At 53.6% G+C, this 13,926-nt stretch overlaps 1 pseudogene across 1 annotated transcript in view; it reads right to left on the bottom strand.

The window, feature by feature from the left end:
* The window catches only part of LOC144611743 (mitogen-activated protein kinase kinase kinase kinase 5-like), an 83,322-nt pseudogene that overhangs the window by 24,929 nt on the left and 44,467 nt on the right, over nucleotides 1-13,926 (bottom strand). The window contains exons 9-15 of the transcript XR_013549573.1: nucleotides 12,653-12,691; nucleotides 10,949-11,142; nucleotides 8,723-8,813; nucleotides 4,731-4,772; nucleotides 3,617-3,701; nucleotides 3,226-3,305; nucleotides 1,169-1,229 (exon numbers count right to left, since the gene is read on the bottom strand). The product of XR_013549573.1 is annotated as a mitogen-activated protein kinase kinase kinase kinase 5-like (transcript). The remainder of the gene's footprint in view (nucleotides 1-1,168; nucleotides 1,230-3,225; nucleotides 3,306-3,616; nucleotides 3,702-4,730; nucleotides 4,773-8,722; nucleotides 8,814-10,948; nucleotides 11,143-12,652; nucleotides 12,692-13,926) is intronic.

Here is a 13,926-nt window from a genome sequence, read left to right as displayed (position 1 = left end):
ATAAAGTACTCAAGAGCCTTCCAGCCTCACTGATATGATATATGAATGCAATGGGCCGAATGGCTACTGACACATAAATTTGACATATTTAGTTTAGTTTAGTTTAGAGATACAGCGCGGAATCAGGCCCTTCGGCCCACCGAGTCCACACCGACCAGCGATCCCCGCACACTAACACTATCCTACACATACTTGCTATTGAGGGTGTGCAGCATAGGTTTACTAAGTTAATTCCCGGAATGGCGGGACTGTCATATGTTGAAAGACTGGAGCGACTAGGCTTGTATACACTGGAATTTAGAAGGATGAGAGGCGATCTTATCGAAACGTATAAGATTATTAAGGGGTTGGACACGTTAGAGGCAGGAAACATGTTCCCAATGTTGGGGGAGTCCAGAACAAGGGGCCACAGTTTAAGAATAAGGGGTAGGCCATTTAGAACGGAGACGAGGAAAAACTTTTTCAGTAAGAGAGTTGTGAATCTGTGGAATTCTCTGCCTCAGAAGGCAGTGGAGGCCAATTCTCTGAATTCATTCAAGAGAGAGCTGGATAGAGCTCTTAAGGATAGCGGAGTCAGGGGTATGGGGAGAAGGCAGGAACGGGGTACTGATTGAGAATGATCAGCCATGATCACATTGAATGGCGGTGCTGGCTCGAAGGGCCGAATGGCCTCCTCCTGCACCTATTGTCTATTGACAATTTACATTTATACCGAGCCAATTAATCTACAAACCTGCACGTCTTTGGAGTGTGAAGGGAAACTGAAGATCCCGGAGGAAAGTCATGCAGTCACGGGGAGAACGTGCAAACTCCGTACAGACAGCACCCGTAGTGGGGAAGGAACCTGGGTCTACAAGCGCTGTAAGGCGGCAACTCTACCGCTGCGCCACCGCGCCGCCCTTCCCTCTCTGTCTCAGCTGCCTGAGCGGCTGGAATTTCCAGCCCTGGTACTGCCACCATGTGCTCTCGATCGTGATGTAAAAACCCTCCCGCAACTGAGAAGCTGTGGTTAGTCTGAAACATGTGGGGGAAGTTGGGAGGATGTGTATGGGCCAAGGCTCAGCCTCAGGGCGGCATACGCCCTTCCTAAAGACTGCGATCGTATGCCTTACGGACGCCCTGTCGTAGATCTGAGATAGCGGTGGTCTCGGTACAAGATCGGTCTTACCTGATATGCTGATTAATACATTGCTGACAATGTAAACCCATATACATCGGCCTGGGTAGAGCTGTGAGACATGAAACAGGAGTCCAGGGTCAGTCAGTGTTGCAGCACTGGTGCTATGCGCATGCAAGGCCACACACAGTCACAGGTGGTACACAGACACAGACACAGGCAGACCCAGCTAATGCACACCAGCACACCAGCACACCAGCACACCAGCACACAGGAGACAGGAGACGAACAAGGACTCGAGGGCCTGAGCTACAGGGAGAGGTTGGGCAGGCTAGGGCTTTATTCCTTGAAGCACAGGAGGCTGAGGGGGTTATCTTATAGAGATTAAATTAGTTCAGAGATACAGCATGGAAACAGGCCCTTTGGCACACAGAGTCTGCACTAGGGTTGCCAACTGTCCCGTATTAGCCGGGACGTCTCGTATTTTGGGTTAAATTGGTTTGTCCCGTACGGGACCGCCCTTGTCCCGTATTAGGCCCGGGGGGCGCTGTAGGCCCGGACACTGTAGGTCACAACACTGTAGGCCCGGACACAGTACACTGTAGGCCCGGACACTGTAGGCCCGGACATTGTAGGCCCGGACGCTGTAGGCCCGGACGCTGTAGGCCCGGACGCTGTATGCCCGGACGTTGTAGGCCCGGACGCTGTAGGCCCGGACGCTGTAGGCCCGGACGCTGTATGCCCGGACGTTGTAGGCCCGGACGCTGTAGGCCCGGACGCTGTAGGCCCGGACGCTGTAGGCCCGGACGCTGTAGGCCCGGACGCTGTAGGCCCGGACGCTGTAGGTCCGGACCCTGTAGGCCCGGACACTGTAGGCCCGGACACTGTAGGCCCGGACACTGTGGGCCCGGACACTGTAGGCCCCGACACTGTAGGGCACAACACTGTAGGCCCGGATGCTGTGGGCCCGGACACTGTAGGCCCCGACACTGTAGGGCACAACACTGTAGGCCCGGATGCTGTAAGTCCCGACAGTTTATGTCCCAACACTCTACGTTTCCAACATTTTAGCTCTGGACAGTCTAGGCCCGGAGGCCCGGGCGCCACCTGATGGAGGTTGCTTAGCAACCCGCCTCCCGGCCCAGGCGGCCACCATTGGTGGAGCGTGGGCACGTGAACACTGGCTGGGTGAGGTCACGTGGGGCGCGGGGCGGTGACGTCATCTAGTCCTGTATTTGGGAGTGAGATAGTTGGCAACCCCTGGTCCACGCTGACCATCGATCACCCCTTCACACCATTTCTATGGTCTCGCACTTTTGCATCCAATCCCTACCAGTCTGCGGAAAAACTATAGATGATTACAATCAAGCCATCCATCGTGTAAAGGGAATAACGTTTAGTGCAAGAAAAAGTACAGTAAAGTGCAATTAAAGATAGTCCGAGGGTCTCCAATTAGGTAGATCGGAGCTCAAGATGACTCTGTTGTAGTTGGTAGGATGGTTCAGTTGCCTGATAACTGCTGGAATAAACTGTCCCTGAATCTGGAGGTGTGTGTTACCACACTTCTGTACCTCTTGCCTGATGGGAGAGGGGAGAACAGGGAGTGACTAGGGGCTTGACATACATGATATGCAGTGAACCTACATGAACTCACATGACATAGATCGTCATAGATTGTACGTTAACACCCGACGCGGGGAGTTTCGATCATCCCGACTCGAGGGAGGGTCTCGGACAGTCGGCAGCGGAGACTGCGGACGGTTCAACAGCCCCGACCGCGGGTGGACAAAGAGGAAGATGCTTGAACTTTATTCCCTTCCATCACTGTGAGGAATGTGGTGGATGTTTATGTTAAATGTTATGTTATGTGGCTGTGTGTCTTGTTGCTTTTCACTTAGTGTGGCTGTACGGTTACTCAAATTTCACTGTACCTAAAGTGATCTTGAATCTTGAAATCTGGAACTTACATAAAGTTAACTTACGTGCCACACGTAACATAAACTTACATGACACAGAGTTACATTGCGCACATAAATGTTTGGCGTACAGTACAAGTAAACTTGGCGTGTCTGACCTACATGTGTGCACGTCAGTGATCTTGATCTTACCAGTTCTAATGTTGCCTCCTGCAGTTCATTGAGATTCAGGGTGTAAATCCCTTCCTCTGACCCCATTATCAGGTGATGGGCTGTAAAACGAAGATCGGCGGTTAACATCACCGTCAAATACTGTCACCCGTCGGTGTTTAGCAGCCTACCGTCTCCTGATTCATTTTACTGTTTCTCTGCCTCGTTGTCACCTTCCCCTCACCCAACAATGAACCATTCATTGTTCATCCAGTCTGGAGAAGGGTCTCCACCTGAAACGTCACCCATTCCTTCTCTCCCGAGATGCTGCCTGACCCGTTGAGTTACTCCAGCGTTTTGTGTCTACCTTCCATTTAGACCAGCATCTGCAGTTATTTTTCCGACACTCTACGAGTCTACAAGCAGTCTTTACCTCTGGTGTTGGGGTGCGTCCACGATGTTACACAGTTAATCTTCAAAGGACAGCCGTTGAACACCTTCTGTAATGGGACCTCCACCTGGAACACACACACACACACGGACACACACACGGACACACGGACACACACACACACACTGGGTTACACAGCGCCCAATAGGGTTGCCAACTATCTCACTCCCAAATAAGGGACAAAGAGTGACATCACCGCCCCGCGCCCCACGTGACCTCACCCAGCCAGCGGCCACATGCTCCCGCTCCACCAATGGCGGCCGCCCAGGCAGGAAGGCAGGTTGCTAGGCAACCTCCATTAGGCGTCGCCCGGGCCTCCGGGCCTGCATTGTCTGGACCTACACTGTCCGGGCCTACAGCGCCCGGGCCTACATTGTGGGAACCTACACTGTCCTGGCCTACAGCGTCCGGGCCTACAGTCCCCCCCGGGCCTAATACTAGACAAGGGCGGTCCCGTACGGGACAAACCAATTTAGCTCAAAATACAGGATGTCCCGGCTAATACGGGACAGTTGGCGACCCTAGTGACCAAGCCCACCCACTCAGGGGACCACCACATAGTGACCAAGCCCACCCACTCAGAGGACCACCACATAGTGACCAAGCCCACCCACTCAGAGGACCACCACATAGTGACCAAGCCCACCCACTCAGAGGACCACCACATAGTTTGGGTGTAGGAGGCAGCGACTGTATGATACACCGCTCAGGGTCAGCATCAATGGTCAGACATCCTCTACAATGTAGCGTGACAGGTGACCTTTCAATCTTCCCCCTAAACAGGATGAAACCCCTTCCCAATCTCTCCTTCACTCTTACATCTCTTTATCTTCCCCTCTCTCCTGCTCTCCCTCCCTCTCCCTTCCTCTCTTCCTTCCTCCCTCCCTCTCTCTCTCCCTCTCTTCCTCCCCCCCTCCCGTCCTCCTTCCCTCTCTCTTCCTCCCCCCCCCTCTCTTCCTCCCTCTCCCTTCCCCTCCCCCCCTCTCGTACACAGGGTGAATCCCCACCCTTCTCACCTGTTAACCAGGTGTAACCCGCCCCTCCCAGCGAGCAAGCCTATGGTCCACCCCACCTGTCACCTGAGACCACCACTCACCTGCACCTTCTGGACCACCGGGGCATCTGCTTCAGGTGGGACCTGGGAGATAAAACCAGTCTAAGTCACGTTGTCCTCACAAAGATGTCCAGGCCACCTCGTTCCTACAGTGTGCCGACACAGAGAGAAGCCAGCGGTTGATCACGTGGAACTAGAGAGGCGATCACAGCTGGAGGTCGCAGGAGATTAGCCCTTTCTGGGAAGTGGGGGAGATTTTGTTGGCGCCTCCTCAGAGAGGGAGTGAGTTTTAAAGTGGGCTTGTGATCGGTCTAGGGTGCCACAAAGTCATCTAAAAGGGTAATTAAGGATGGGTGATAAATACAGGTGGTGCAGCGGTAGAGTTGCTGCCTCACAGCGCCGGAGACCCGGGTTCCATCCCGACTACGGGCGCTGTCTGTACGGAGTTTGTAAGTTCTCCCCGTGACCTGCGTGGGTTTTCTCCGAGATCTTCGGTTTCCTCCCACACTCCAAAGACGTGCAGGTTTGTAGGTTAATTGGCTTTGGTGATATTGTAAATTGTCCCCAGTGTGTGTAGGATAGTGTTAGTGTGCGGGGATCGCTGGTCGGCATGGCTCTTGTGCAGTACAGTTCTATGTTTTATGTTCCTACACAATATCCATATCCCTCCATTCCGTGCATATCTATGTGTCTGTCCAAAACCCACTTAAATACCACCAGAGACTGCACAGTTATTTATGATCCAGTTACAATCTATTGATACTGTAATGGCAACTTCAGTCCTTTTCCAATTATTGTCCTTTCCGATTGCCTTACTTCACAGGGAGTGCAGTGATCGATCTTGATGCAGATCCCCAACAGAGAGATCTTCAAAACGTTTCAGTATAATTAGTCGTTTATTGAAGTAGTAATACAAACAGATCTGTATCTCTCCAAGCTTTTCTCTCTTCGCAGGTCTGGTAAGAACTATATCTCGCCATAGTCCCAGTGCCTGCCCCCTGTCTCTGCATTTCCAGATATAGACAACAGACAATAGGTGCAGGAGGAGGCCATTCGGCCCTTCGATCCAGCACCACCGTTCAATGTGATCATGGCTGATCATTCTCAATCAATACCCCGTTCATGCCTTCTCCCCATACTCCTAATTCTGGCTCCTCCCAGTCCATTATGCCCATATATGTACTCATCTCACGACAACTCCCAAGTGTCCAAAAATAACACAGCAAGATACCAAATAATGTCTGAAGAAGGGTCTCGACCCAAAACGTCACCCATTCCTTCTCTCCCGAGATGCTGCCTGACCTGCTGAGTTACTCCAGCATTTTGTGAATAAATCGATTTGTACCAGCATCTGCAGTTATTTTCTTATACCAAATAATATAATATGCTAAACAGCCAGTACAAACACAATTTGTGTTCCGACACAATATCTGTTTAAGAATAAGGGGCAGGCCATTTAGAACGGAGATGAGGAAAAACTTTTTCAGTCAGAGAGTTGTAAATCTGTGGAATCCTCTGCCTCAGAAGGCAGTGGAGGCCAATTCTCTGAATGCATTCAAGAGAGAGCTAGATAGAGCTCTTAAGGATAGCGGAGTCAGGGGGTATGGGGAGGGGGCAGGAACGGGATACTGATTGAGAATGATCAGCCATGATCATATTGAATGGCGGTGCTGGTTCGAAGGGCTCCTGCACCTATTGTCTATTGTCTATTGTCTAAGATGGCTCCTACAGATACCTCCTTTCCCTGCCCACAAACAAATTTGTCAAAAAGCAAAAATTTAGAAATCTAAATTAAAATAGACGTTACAGGTCAGTCAGCATCTGTGGAGAGAGTAAAAGGTTCACCTTCCAGGACTTGATTTCTGATTTCCCCTGAACTGCAGTACCAGCAGGTGCCAGCAGATGACCTGAAGACACGCAACTTAAAATGGAGAACATGGATGGATGATGGGTAGATACAAAGTGCTGGAGTAACTCAGCGGGTCAGGCAGCATCTCTGGAGAGAAGGAATGGGTGACGTTTCGGGTCGAGACCCTTCTTCAGACCGAGAGTCAAAGGGAAAGGGAAAAAGAGAGAGAGAGAGAGACGGTGATGTAGAAAGATATAGAACAAATGAATTAAAGATCTGCAAAAAAGTAGCGATGATAAAGGAGACAGGCCGTTGTGGATGTTTGTTGGGTGAGAACGAGAAGCTGGTGCGACTTGGGTGGGGGAGGGATGGAGAGAGAGGGAATGCAGGGGTTACTTGAAGTTAGAAAAGTCAATGTTCATACCGCTGGGGTGTAGGCTGACCTTTTTTTTAAATCAATTTAAAGAAGGGCCACGACCCGAAACATTGCCTATCCATGTTCTCCAGAGAGGCTGCCTGACCTGCTGAGTTACTCCAGCACTCTGTGTCTTTTTTGTAAACCAGCATCTGCAGATCCTGGAGTCTAATTTAAATGGTGCAGCAGCACCTCTCAGAGGCAACTGGTGGAACTGCAGCTTTGCACAATGTCCTTGGGGAAGTCTTCAAAACTGAGGCTGTTGGAAACTACTTTTTAATTAAAATTTGGGAGACATTCAAACATGCACAGAACAAAGGAGACACAGGTAGTACTGCTGCCCTCCAGCGCCGGAAACTACGGGGACCTGTCCGTGTGGAGTTTGCACGTTCACCCCCCGTGACCAGGTGGGGTTTCGCCCGGGTGCTCCGTTTTCCTCCCACATCCCAGAATCCGTGCGGGCTTGCAGGTCGATAGGTCCATACAAATTGTAACGGGCATGTGGGAGCGAACGGGTTCCTGGGGTGGGACTGATGGGCCAGCACAGACTCACACTCAAGGCAGGCAGAGACAAGTTCTTGATCAGAAAGGGTGTCAAGGGTCACGGGGAGAAGGCAGGAGAATGGGACTAGGAGGCAGAGATCAGCCATGATTGAATGGCGGTGTAGATGCAATGGGCCGAATGGCCCGATTCTACTCCTACGACTTGTGACTTTTTGGTTTTAGAGATACAGCGCGGAAACAGACCCTTTCAGCCCACCGGGTCGGCGCCGACCAGCGATCCCCGCACATTAACACGATCCTACACCCACTTGGGACAATTTTTACATTTACACCAAAGCCAATTAACCTACAAACTGCACGTCTTTGGAGTGTGGGAGGAAACCGAAGATCTCGGAGAAAACCCACGCAGGTCACGGGGAGAACGTACAAACTCTGTACAGACGGCGCCCGTGGTCGGGATGGAACCCATGTCTCCGGCGCTGCATTTGATGCAAGGCAGCAACTCTACCGCTGCGCCACCGTGACCGCCCCGGTTTTGGGGAGAAGACAGGAAAATGGGATTACGAGGCAAAGATCAGACATGATTGAATCAAGTCATGTCAATTTTATTTGTACAGCACATTTAAAAACAACCCACGTTGACCAAAGTGCTGTACATCAGTTCAGGTACTAAGAAACGAACATACAATGGCACACAAACATAACAGCACATACATAAACAGTTCACAGCGCCCCCTCAGAGGGCCTCAAACGCTAGGGAGTAGAAATAGGTTTTGAGCCTGGACTTAAAGGAGTGGATGGAGGGGGGCAGTTCTGATGGGGAGAGGGATGCTGTTTCCACAGTCTAGGAGCTGCAACCCGCAAAAGCGCCGTCACCCCTGAGCTTAAGCCTAGACCGCGGGATAGTGAGTAGCTCCAAGTCGGCCGACCTGAGGGACCTGGAGATAGAGTGGTGGGTTAGAAGATTTTGATGTGGGGGGGGAGGGGGGGGGGGGGGGCAAGCCCGTTTAGGGCTTTGTATGTGAATAGGAGGAGCTTGAAGTTGATTCTGTACCGTACTGGGAGCCAGTGGAGAGAGGGCAGAATCGGGGTGAAGTGGTCCCTTTTACGGGTACCCGTCAGGAGTCTCGCTGCGGCGTTTTGGACCAGTTGCAGGCGGGACAGGGATGATTGGCTGATCCCAGTGTATGGGGATGGCCTAATTCTACCCCTACGACTCGCAAACTTCAACGAGGTGCTGTAAATAACAAAGCCAGTGTGACTCACCACTTTCTCTTTCCTCTCCTTTCTCCGTGGCAGCAGAGGGGGGGTCTCTTGAGTTTCCCCTGGGAGGAATGACGCGCCCACTGGCTAGGATCTGCCGGCACAGTTTACAGTTCAGTTTATCGTCCGGTGTACCGAGGTACAGTGAAAAGCTTTTGCTGCGTGCTGACCAGCCAACGGAAAGACAACGCATGATCGTAATCGAGCCGTTTCCAGTGCACAGATACATGATACGGGCAGTCTTCCAGGTGAGACAGAGGTTCACCTGCACCTCCTCCAACCTCATCTATGCATCCCGCTGCTCCAGATGTCAACTTCTTTACATCGGCGAGACCAAGCGCAGGCTCGGCGATCGTTTCGCTCAACACCTGCGCTCGGTCCGCATTGACCAAACTGATCTCCCGGTGGCCCAGCACTTCAACTCCCCCTCCCATTCCCAGTCTGACCTTTCTGTCATGGGCCTCCTCCAGTGCCATAGTGAGGCCCACCGCAAATTGGAGGAACAGCACCTCATATTTCGCTCGGGCAGCTTGCAGCCCAGTGGTATGAACATCGACTTCTCCAACTTTAGATAGTTCCTCTGTCCCTCTCTTCCCCTCCTCCTTCCCAGATCTCCCTCTATCTTCCTGTCTCCACCTATATCCTTCCTTTGTCCCGCCCCCCTGACATCAGTCTGAAGAAGGGTCTCGACCCGAAACGTCACCATTCCTTCTCTCCCGAGATGCTGCCTGACCCGCTGAGTTACTCCAGCATTTTGTGAATAAATACCATGATAAGGGTAAGATAGACGCAAAATGCTGGAGTAACTCAGCGGGTCAGGCAGCATCTCAGGAGAGAAGGAATGGGTGACGTTTCGGGTCAAGACCCTTCTTCAGACTGAGTGTCGGGGCGGGGGGGGGGGGGGGAAACTTCGAGATATGGAAGGGTAGAAAGAGAAGGAAGGTGTGAAAAGGACAGATCAAAGCAGACGATGTTCAAGGAAAGGTAGAATGGATCATTGTTGAGAGGAAGGTGACAACGAGGCAGACAGCAAAATTAATCCGAAGGACAGTGAAAGTAGTCAGAGAACTGGGGTGAGGAAGAGACAGTAAAGCAAGGGTCACTTGAAGTTAGAGAGATTCAAAATCTAACCACTAAGTAGTAAGCTGCCCAAGCGAAATATGAGGAGCTGTTCCTCCAATTTGCTTTCTGCTGCAGTAAATTTCTCCACTTTAAGAATTGCTCTGAAATATTTCTCAGATTACCTCTATCATCTCGACGTTTCCCCCCCCCCCCCCCCCCCCCCCCCCCCCCCCACCCGACACTCAGTCTGAAGACATTGTGGCCTTCCACACAGTGAGGAGAGGACTGGAGGAGACTCACTGTGATGGATGTTTCTTTGATGGATGTTTCTTTTTTTGTGTGTTTTGGGGGTTGTGTAATTTTAATGCCTATTTAATGTCTTTATTGTTGGACTGTGGGTGACTGAATTTCGTCCAATTTGGATGACAAATAAAGCTATCTTGAATCTTGAATCTTGAATCTTGAAGAAGGGTCTCGACCCGAAACGTCACCCATTCCTTCCCCCCAGACATGCTGCCTGACCTGTTGAGTTACTCCAGCATTTTGTGTCTCCCCGTTGTTCTGGAGTGCTCCTGCCAGCGTGACTGACTCACACACCGTGGGACACTGGGCCTGGGGTCCATTCGGGTAAAGGGTAAAGGGGGCTGTTAGGTGTGTTCAATGACCACAGCTCGCCAGCACCGTCTCCACAGCAGTTTAGTTTAGAGACACAGCGCGGAAACAGGCCCCTTCGGCCCACCGAGTCCGCGCCGACCAGCGATCCCCGCACACTAACACTGGGGACAAGTTAGAATTTTTACCGAAGCCAATTAACCTACAAGCCTGCACGTCTTTGGAGTGTGGGAGGAAACCGGAGCACCCGGAGGAAACCCACGCAGGTCACGGGGAGAACGTGCAAACTCCGTACAGACGGCGCCCGTAGTCGCAATGGAACCCGGGTCTCCGGCGCTGTGAGGCAGCAACTCTACCGCCGCGCCACCGCGTGCTGCCATTTGTGAAGGAGCAATGTGAAGGAGTACACAGAACTGTACAGCACGTGAGCAGGCCATTCGGCCCACATTGTCCATGCTGGACATGATGCCAAGACGGGCCCCTCGTCCGTTGGCGCGCACCCCACGCTCCCCGCCCTTGCCCGCGACCCCGACTGACGAGATGGTTTGGCCGTACCTGAGCTGCTGACGTTGATGGCGGTGTGGACTGAGCTCCGGGAGGGGCTCGCCATCGGCTTCTGGAAGCTTCCAGAGGGCCGCTGGAGCAGCGGACCAGCGAGGCCCGTAGATGGCGGCACTGGGGGTGGCGAATCACCGTGGCAACCCTCTCATCCTCCGTCAGCTCTCCTCAGAGCTGGTCCGGAACTTGGGCTGCAGGGGTCAGAGGGAGGGAAGGGCAGGCGTAAACGGTCAGTGGTCAAAGGTCAGGCACAGAGGCCCTACCAAAGATACTAGAGGAGCAAGATGGGACCACTCCATCAAAATCGCCTATACTGAAGTGTAGTACGCAAAGGAGCGTAACGTCCGCCATTTTAGTAAGCAAAACCCGCCGTTCGCTCTGCCTCTCGCAGTGTAATCAGTGTTGTGGGGGAACAGTATGTGTGATGTATCCATCCCAATCATAACTCTCAGCAGGGTTGCCAACTTCCACACTCCCAAATACGGGACAAGGTGACGTTACCCCGCCCCGGCACCACACCTGACCTCACCCAGCCAGCGGCCACGTGCTCCCGCTCCACCAATGGCGGCCGCCCGGGCCGGCAGGGGGGTTGCTACGCAGCCTGCGTCTAGGCGGCACCCGGGCCTCCGGACCTACACTGCCTGGACTTACAGTGTCTGGGCCTACAGCGTCCGAGCCTACAGCAGCGTCCCGGGCCTACAGCAGCGTCCGGGCCTACACTGTCCGGGCCTACACTGTCCGGGCCTACAGTGTCCGGGCCTACACTGTCCGGTGCCTACACTGTCCGGGCCTACAGTGTCCGGGCCTACACTGTCTGGGCCTGCAGCATCCGGGCCTACACTGTCCGGGCCATACACTGTCCGGGCCAACACTGTCCGGGCCTACAGCGTCCGGGCCTACAGTGTCTGGGCCCTACAGCGGCCCCCGGACCTACAGCTTCCGGGCCTACAGCGTCCCGGCCTACAGGGTCCTAATACGGGACAAGGACAAACCAATTGAGCCCAAAATACGGGATGTCCGCGCTAATGCGGGACAGTTGGCAACCCTAACTCCCAGAGTGCTGTCTACAGCCCGCAGGCCAATGTTCATCATCCACACTCCACCTCCCGAGTGCACAGGGCGATCCCACTGGTGTTAACAGCCAATGTAATCCCAGCAGGACCTTGACTGCATCAGTCAGTCCCGACTGCCCCAATTGCCCCCCTCCTGATCGCTGCAGAGGGCAGACCGTGGGGGGGGGGGGGGGTGGGGGGGGGAGGGAGGGAGGGGGGGCAGTCAATTGTGGGCACTGGGTTCCCTATCTCCAAACTGCCACAGTCTCCAGAGTCTCAGGATATTCCGCGATATTCTTGCTGATAAACTCTGGGCAGTTTCCCCATTTACACCGAGATGGACACAAAAAACTGGAGTAACTCAGTGGGCCAGGCAGCCCTTTCCCAACTCGAAAACAGTCTGAGGAAGGGTCTCGACACGAAACGTCACCCATTCCTTCTCTCCAGAGAGGCTGCGTGTCCCGCTGAGTTACTCCAGCACTTTGTGCCTGTCATCTGCAGTTCCTTCCTGCATATTTCAGCTCGTCTTCCCCCCCCGCCCGTTACCTGGGACCCATCCTGCAACCCCCACCCATCCCCCCTGCATGTGGGATCCCTCCCCACCCACCCCCACCCACCCCCCACCCCACCCTCCCCCCACACAGCTGACCTTGGGTGGCAGAGGTGGCGGCAGTCTGCCTGCAGGGTCCTGCGTCAGTCTGTAACACAATGGGCAGAGTTAGACACGGACACACACACACACACACACACACACACACATGAACACACACGGGGACACACACACAGAGTGACACACGGACACACACCGCACACACAAGGGCATACACACACACACACAGTGACACACACGGACACACAGAAACACAAAACACACGGTCACGGGGAGAACGTGCAAACTCCGTAAGGACAGCACCCGTAGTCGGGGTGGAACCCGGGTCTCCGGCCCTGCATTCGCTGTGAGGCAGCAACTCTACCCGCTGCGCCACCGTGACCTCCCTCAAGGCTTGGGTAACAGTTATTAGTTATTAGGCATTGGGGTTTTAGCTGAGGCTGATAAATTGATAAGATCTCAGCTAAAGTGAACACTGACTTTGAGGGCAGCACGGTGTGCAAGAGTCAGGAAGTGGTGGTGAGGCTTCATGGGTCTTGCACACGGGTCTGGTCGCCCCATTACAGGAAGGATGTGGAGGCCTTGCAGAGACTGCAGAGGCAGTTCACCAGAACGCTGCCTGGATTGGAGGGTATTAGCTGTCACGAGAGGTTGGACAAAGTTGAATTGTTTTTTCTGAAGCGTTAGAATCTGACGGGGGACCTGACAGAAGTATATAAACCCACAGCGAGGGTAGGCAGCCACAACCTTTTACACAAGGGGGGGACATGTCAAGGATTAGAGGGCATAGCTTTAAGGTGAGAGTGGGAAGGTTTACAGGTAGGGTTGCCAACTTCCTCACTCCCAAATAAGGGGCAAGGTGACGTCACCGCCCCGCGCCCCACGTGACCTCACCCCAGCCAGCGGCCACGTCGCTCCCGCTCCACCAATGGCGGCCGCCCGGGCCGGGAGGCAAGTTGCCAAGCAACCTCCGTTCGGCGAACACACCACTCGGCCCCACTCCCTGAACACACTACGTTAGCCGACACTAACGGAGTCCGGGCCTACAGCAGCCCCCGGGCCTACACTGTCCGGGCCTACAGTGTCCGGGCCTACCGCGTCCGGGCCCACAGGGGCCCGGGCCTACAGCGTCCGGGCCTACAGCGTCCGGCGCCTACACTGTCCGGGCCTACAGTGTCCAGGCCTACAGCATCCCCCAGGCCTAATACGGGGCAAGGGCGGTCCCCGTACGGGACAAACGAGATAAATGTGAAGTTATCCACTATGGGTGGAAAGAACAGGAATGCAGATTATTATCTGTATGGTATCAAGTT

This window comes from Rhinoraja longicauda, chromosome 41 (assembly GCF_053455715.1).
Source record: "Rhinoraja longicauda isolate Sanriku21f chromosome 41, sRhiLon1.1, whole genome shotgun sequence".
NCBI lineage: Eukaryota > Metazoa > Chordata > Chondrichthyes > Rajiformes > Arhynchobatidae > Rhinoraja > Rhinoraja longicauda.
The sequence above is the reverse complement of the archived record's forward strand: the minus strand, read 5'-3'. Positions and strand labels throughout refer to the sequence as shown.